Genomic DNA, 7407 nt, shown 5'->3' with positions numbered 1-7407 from the left:
GTGTTAGCTGGTCTTGCTACCTCTGACAATAGCTTGACCCTCCTGTAAACCTCTGTGTCAGCACTCCTGGGAGAAGAGCTCTCTCCCCACAGGATCTGGCTACAGAGAGCTGTGGCACAGGGTCACCTCAGGGCACAGGCAGAAATCAGAAGGATTCTGTTCCAGTCTGTGCCTCAGTTTCTGTGTCCAGAGGGCTCAGTGAGGGTTCCTCTTTGGCCCAGATTGAGAGCAGAAATGGTGTTCTCACCTGTGCTCTTGGGTGTGTCAACACCTCTGAGAAACCATCTTTCTCCCAGTAGGATCTGGGTACAGAAAGCTGTGACACAGGGTCATCTTAGGGCTCAGTCTTATCATTTTTAAAAGGTAGATTTTCTTAACACAGACATCTGAGTTGGTTAGTGCTTGCTTGAGTGGCTTGCTGTTCACTTTACATAGCTTCCTGGAGTCTAGTGTTACTGACAAGAAACTTTATATCATTTTGATGTGCTTGTGCTTGTCTTTATAGCTATGAAGGTGTTTTTACCTCATAGCTTTTATAGTATTTATTTCCTTTGTATATTTGCCATCTTGATTATATAGTATGCAATAAAGAGGTTCTTCTTTGGTCATCCTTTTGGATTCTAAATGTCTCTTGTGTTTGGATGTCTACTTCTTTCTTTAGTTTTGAGACTTTTGTTGAATGGATTTTCTATACATTAAGTTCAGGTAATTTTATGGTCTGCTTCTGAAATTTATGCATCAGTCATGAAAAGTGTCCATGCTAATCTTCAATGTGTTTTTCCAATTTTAGTAGATATGCTACCAAAGTGAACACAGTAATGGCTTGCCTTATACCAATAAAAAGGCTTAGGATAGTTAAAATGGAAATTAGTGTTTAAAATGTAGACATTTTTACAATACCCTTTTATCTAACTGAAACAAATTGCTTTGTCCTTTCATATGTGTTTTTCTATGATCTTTCAGTTACTGTAACTTTTTAAATTTCTTTTGACTATTATATTTTCCTTCATATAATACATGTTTTCATTTTAAATTGCAAATATTTACAATCATGGATAACCTGAATATTCTGGGTAGATTACTGCACTGTATCTTAACATACCAGAATATCATAGCCTACCTTTTAAAGATATTGTGATAGTTTGAATAGGTTTGGCCCTCATAGAGTCATGTTTTGATTGCTTAACCCATAATCAGTAACCCTGTTAGGAAATATGGCCTTGTTAAAGTATGTGTGGCTTTGTTAGAGGAAGTGTGTCACTGTGGGAGTGGGCTTTGAGGTTCTATGCTCAAGCTCTGCCCAATGTGCAATTCCAGTTCCTTCAGGCTGCCTTCAGTTCAAGATATAGAACTCTTAACACTTTCTCTAGCACCATATCTGCATGCATCATGCCACGCTTAACACCATGATAATAAGGGACTGGACCTTTGAAACTGTAAGGCATCCCCAATTAGCTTGCCTATATAGGAGTTGTCATGGTCATGGTATCGCTTGACAGCAATAAAACCAAACTAAGACAATATATAGTTTTTTATCCACTAAAATGAATGATATTTATTTATAGCACTCAGTGGTCATCCTCTTTTGTCTCTGTCTTTTTACTATCATTTCACTTTTGTTTAATATGTTGGGAAAAAATTCCCAAGGTTACTTGATTAGAGTATATTTTTGTTACATAGATTATGTGACAGAGATACTTTCTTCAATAGTAGACATAAAGATGTGACAATTTGGCTTAAATGGCAGAAGTGTGCCAGATTGTGGTACCATATTCTATATATTGCCTAAGGTAGAGAATCATATATTCTCATTGCCTCTGTATGAGAGTATATTTTGTTTTGTACTTGGTTACTGTTATTCCAACTCAGGGCCTTGACTATGTTAGGAAATTGCTTTATCACCAATTAACATTCCCAGACTTTTAATACTTTTATTTTGAAATGAGGTATTTCTGTACAGCCCAGGTTTACCTTGTACTTAACACTTTTCCTATCTGAACTTCCAGGACTTCTGTCAGGGTGGGAAAAGTCTGGATTCACAGAACATCAAAGAGTGAAGTGTGACAGACGCCCCATAGGAAATTTGAGGATAGAGGGATCAGCCTTCTCTGGTGTCTACACAGAGAATTTAAGACCATATTCTCTAACAAGTGGAGAACCATTGATACATTTCCAGCAGCACTTTCACCAGTCATGGTGAAATGCAACATGGTTCTCAAAGCTTTGTGGAAATGGATTTGGTCAGGCAAGACCTGTCTCTTACCAGAAAACTCCTAATTTGAAAATTAGCCACAGGATTACATTTCAAAAGCTTTCCATCTAGACTTCAAAATTAAAGCTCTCTTGATGATAATCTCAAGGATGGTCAGCCTTGTATTACATAAACCAGGCTGGATTTCAGAAAATAAAATGCCTCATTTTCATACATCGCTAATAAAGTCAACCTTGTGACTGCTCTCTGAAAATTCTAGACAATACCACAGTGTTATAGAGTCTAGTTTATTAAGATGATCACTTTCTGGTTTTAGAGGGGTTCAAAGAAAAGGGAATCATTTGATTTATTCTTCTACATCAGTAATAAAGGCCATTTATATTTCATAGTATTTTTATTTTACTTGTAGCAATTTCCCTTGGTAATTGTCTTAGGGTTTCTGGCTATGAGAGAAACTATTACATATATTGGAAGTTGACTCAAAGCATATATTGCCTGCTAGAGAACCCCAGCCCAGCCCTCTAGGCTGCTGACACCTAATTGATGCTATAACTGTGTCTTCAAAACACCATTCTATATTTCTGTCTGCATAACTGTTTCAGAGAGAAACAAAGTAAGAGCAGTTGATTCCATAATCGTGAAGTGAATTTTTTGGTCAGAAGCAATACTGCATGGAATGCCACAATATTGAACAAAGCCAATATTAAAATAAGTCCATGGATGGTTATTTTTAGCAGAAGTGTTACACGCAGGAAAGTCAAATCCATAACCAGAATAAGTATTTACTGCATTAAAGATGAAGTTGTTGATTGTAGTCAACCTACTACCAGGTCACTGGTTGCTCATCCTGGTCAATAGTGCTATATTTGCAGCTTAGTGCTGGTCTCTGTTGTTGGCAGCTCTGGCAGTCAGGAGCAGCTGTGATCAGGTCAGGCTCAGTGATTGGAAGCCGAGGTATTATCTCTATCTGTGTAACTGTGGCCATTTTGTGCATAGGCCCATTGGGCAATGCCAGGAGTAGCTGAGGAAAGAGGTTAACTACCCAGAGGATAAGTCGTTCTATATACTTTCTATTGAATCTGTCCTCTGATGAAGTCACCTTTGATGAGCACTTACATGGGACAAAAGTATGTTCACATCCTTTTCCCATTTAGAGAGACCTGTTCACATACTTCTTCCCCAGATGTCATTCTCACCAAGTTTTCAGTTGTGTTCTTTCCAAGTCCCTGACCCTCTAGCCAGTCTATTGGCTAAAGTCCACGAGTCAGTGAACAATTGCACATTTGGCAAAATGTATGATCATGTGTACTACCCAAAGTTCTGTCCACTGTGAAGATTTCCCTTCACTGGTTTCTTTTAGGGTGGCCACAGAAAGAGGTTTTAATGTTGCATTTGTCCACTTCTGGGTGGTGCTTGCATAACATCAGAACCATTATTAAACCAGGCCCTAGTCTTTTCTTCTTAGTCATCCAATAGTAAGAACACTCCACGAGTCTATTGGAACATACTTGGCAGCAGACAGCATTATAACGAGAGTAGAAACCATAGGCTTTGGGGCAACTACTTCATATAACTTGCTTTTGTGACAACCAAGAATAGCCATTCGAGTAAATATTGTTACTACTATTAACTTCAAGTTGGTACCCTGGTTAAGGAGCTTGGACTTCATTATAGAAGTTGCAATGTTGTAATTTGAACCCAAGTCTCTCCAACTGTGAAGTCTTACTCATATTTCACCACCCCCTTTCAATAGAACTATCAATTTCATTTTAAATTTGCTTATTCTTTTCATTGAACATTCTATTCTTATGTGAAATGTAATGCAAATAAAAATCTGTGCATCTGTGCATTGTGAAAACTCAGCTTACTCACTTGCTTAGGTCATATACATATATAGCCTCTTGTTTCTCCACAATAAAGGTTAAATGGGAGACAGAGGACTTGTGCTTTCCAATGACTCCTGTCACCCTGTAGACAATTGGCAGCAGGAGAGCAGCAGCTGTCACACTCTTCAGATACCTCTCTATTTAAAGTTCAAAGAGGCACAGGATAACAATAAGGAAGAAAGACTCGTGGCCCTGACTAAGCCACCCAACAATAGAAAGAATGGCTGAGAAAGGTAAGCTGTAAGGTATAGAGGTTTCTTGGCAAAAAACAGCTTTCAGACTAGTCTATTTTATGTTTTAGCATTTCAACCCTGAAGAGTGTAGAATATCTGTTAAAGAACCATTAACTATGTCTTCTGGGGAAGCTGCAGAAAGCCATTAAATATGCAGTTTTGGACCATGTCTGTAAGATGAATAAATTTGAAATGGTCAGTGAAATATAATAATTTTATACATGATTTTTTTTGGAAAACTGAATTGTAAACTACTATTTCTCACTAAGGAACTAGCTCTGAGATCTTGGGGGCTGGGCCAAAATCCAGAAGAGTTGAATGCTGTGTAAGGTCTGCAGCATAACCTTGTGAGTTTGGAAAGGCTATCTCTCTGCTCTGAGTTTATATTATGTCTGTCAAATGAGAATATTGAGCTTAGTCATCTCTGATATGCTTATAGATGAACTAATTTTTCTATTTCTTAAACCTTATTTCATATTTATAAATGTATATAAAATAACTGATTCCAATATGACAAAATAGATAGACAATATAATCTTTGTCTGAGAATCAGTTTTAATACATGGAAATCTTAGCTTTCAATCCTGACAACAATCTTGTGAGACATACATATATTATCACCTCCTTTTCTAGCTAAGGGAAATGGAGATTGTGAGGGTTAGTATGTGTTCACCATCACTAGGGAGTGTGGCTCCAGGCCTTGGACCTGACAATTTTGTTCAACAATGAAGTGCCCCTACGAATGCTTCCAGTGATAGCCAGTTTGGTAAGCTTTGGACTGAACAAACAGTAAAGCATTTTGAAAAAAGTTCTTGCATTTAAAGAGAAGTTTTATTTTTATTTGTTCCATTGATGTAAGCAATCTGGGAAGGGCATTGGGTTCCAAATGATGCTTTAAATTGTGGTAGAAATAAAAATATTGGTGTTAACAGATAACTAATGCAGTTGTACTTGGTTAAAATGCACAGACTGTTACATGCATATGTTATGCATTATGTTGAAATGCATAACAAATAAAGGAATATTTACTTTCAGAGTTCAATGACATGCAAATTTTATTAAAACATGTGTTATAAAATTTTATTAAAATACACTTGCATTAAACATTTATACTTAATTGGAATGTTTATGCATTTTCAAATTCTTTGAAATTGACAGAAGTACTGTATCACTTACATGAATAATTAAAAAGAATACTGTCATGTACTTCCACTCTAATGGTATCTTAATTCACAAAAAATTCTTTCTCCCAAATGAGACTAAAGTATGTCTCATAATGTTTGCTTTGCCCTTAAAGCAACAGCACATGGCAGGTAAGGAGGAAGAGGTTTCTTCAGTGGATTGTGCCTTATTCAAGGTCACAATTCAGAGAAGCAAGGAAAGCACGCTTTTTCAGATAAGAGAGACTTCAACATTTGATGAAAAACATTGAATCTATTAAAATTTATTTAAACTTCAGAAAGTTGGGTATTATGAAAGTATCTTCTAATTTTAGAAGTACCACATCTCCTCGTGACTTTAATAGCATTAACAACCTTTCACATCCAAAGTGATGGAAATTGTAACGGGACTGCAGTTGCAAAGAGCACCCATTCTCTTTTTTAGCTAATGGCATATGAAGTCATTGTGCTCTTCAATTAAGAGTAGTATGTCTTAGTCCTTAACACAGAGCCATTAATTCTATAAGGTATCTTTCTGTGATGTTTTACAATCTTTTGGGTGGGGTATAAGCATATATGTTTGCTGAGTGTACAAGATTGAGATACAGTGAGTATTCTAGAAACATATGGATATAAATTTGCAGGCAGGATACAAGCAGGAAATGCAGGAAGCATTATACAAGTGTCTTTCATGTATTTTGGATTATTATTGCCCATACAGCTATGCTCGGTGCTAGTGGTGAGAGTGAATAACTTTAAAGAAATCATTTTTTTTCTGTGATGGTAATCATGTAAAGAATGAACTTTTCCTTTTCCTGTAAAGTTCAAGATTAAAGCCAGTTATTGAGATCAAGAATAATTTCCAAAACAATCTAATCTTGTACAAGTAATTCAGTTTGGTAGGAACTACGTTACAGTTATATCGGATTGTTGCTACGTAAACAGCTACTAGGCCGGTCACTGAACAAACTCATGAGTATGCTCTGTGTACACCAAACACAGGCACAGTAGTTCAAGTTTACAAAGCTTTGCACACACTGTATTATTTGACTGTGGAACCAACCAGGACAGAGAAACTACAAGTTCCACTACCAAGCTGGAAGCGTCAAGTTCAAAATTGCACAAGGTCATGAAATATAAAAGGGTGACCCTTGGATTGAATCCAAGATTTCTGTCTCAAATATCCAGGGTTTATAATTCGGTTGCAGGGTGTCTTCTGAAGAAAATAAGACAAAAACAGCCATGTACGTACCCAGTCACTGCATGCTCTTCCTTAGTTCCACCAGAGATCTTTCATTATTTTGCTTTATAAAGTTTAGTGTGGAAAGGATCTAGTGAATCTGTTTTCATTTCTTCTAAGCAGAGTCAGCGTCACCACAGCTCATGGTTCCCATTCTTCTCCTGGTTGGATGGATTGTAGGCTGCATTATAGTGGTTTACATTGTCTTCTTCTAGAAAAGTAAGTTTTTAAATAATGGATGTTTGTTTACGACATATTTTTCCTTGACTTGATCTTTTCTCTGTTTTACTAATGAAATGTTTTGTCATTTAGGCAAGAAGACTTCAAACTGACACCATTTAGAAGAATTAAAAAAAAATCAGGAACACGACTGATCATTAAAGGTGTCTTGTATTAAATAGCTGTTGTATTTCCTGTCTTTTGGAAATTAGAATTTATCTACATGAGAATACCTTAAGAATTTGCTTGAAATTACAGATAAGTATTGAAGAAAATGATACAAGCTGAAGAGATGGGTTAGCAGTTTAGAATACTGACTGCTGGGTTGGGGATTTAGCTCAGTGGTAGAGCACTTGCCTAGGAAGCGCAAGGCCCTGGGTTCAGTCCCCAGCTCCGAAGAATACTGACTGCTCTTATAGAGAACTTGGGTTCAATTTCCAGCACCCATATGGCAACT

General features: G+C 36.9%; 1 long non-coding RNA gene and 1 other non-coding gene across 2 annotated transcripts; one reads left to right on the top strand and one right to left on the bottom strand.

Moving 5' to 3' along the window:
* Positions 1-707: 707 nt before the first annotated feature.
* On the bottom strand, positions 708-814 carry LOC120101207 (U6 spliceosomal RNA). Its single transcript, XR_015678913.1, has one exon. It is a non-coding gene; the product is annotated as a U6 spliceosomal RNA (small nuclear RNA).
* A 3452-nt stretch (positions 815-4266) lies between these two features.
* Strit1 (small transmembrane regulator of ion transport 1) lies at positions 4267-7129 on the top strand. The gene is made up of 3 exons (NR_131133.1): positions 4267-4331; positions 6852-6950; positions 7044-7129. It is a non-coding gene; the product is annotated as a small transmembrane regulator of ion transport 1 (long non-coding RNA).
* The last annotated feature ends 278 nt before the right edge of the window (positions 7130-7407 follow it).

Source organism: Rattus norvegicus, chromosome 2 (assembly GCF_021556685.1).
Source record: "Rattus norvegicus strain SHRSP/BbbUtx chromosome 2, alternate assembly SHRSP_T2T, whole genome shotgun sequence".
Lineage (NCBI taxonomy): Eukaryota > Metazoa > Chordata > Mammalia > Rodentia > Muridae > Rattus > Rattus norvegicus.
This window is presented reverse-complemented; position numbering and strand designations above follow the sequence as displayed.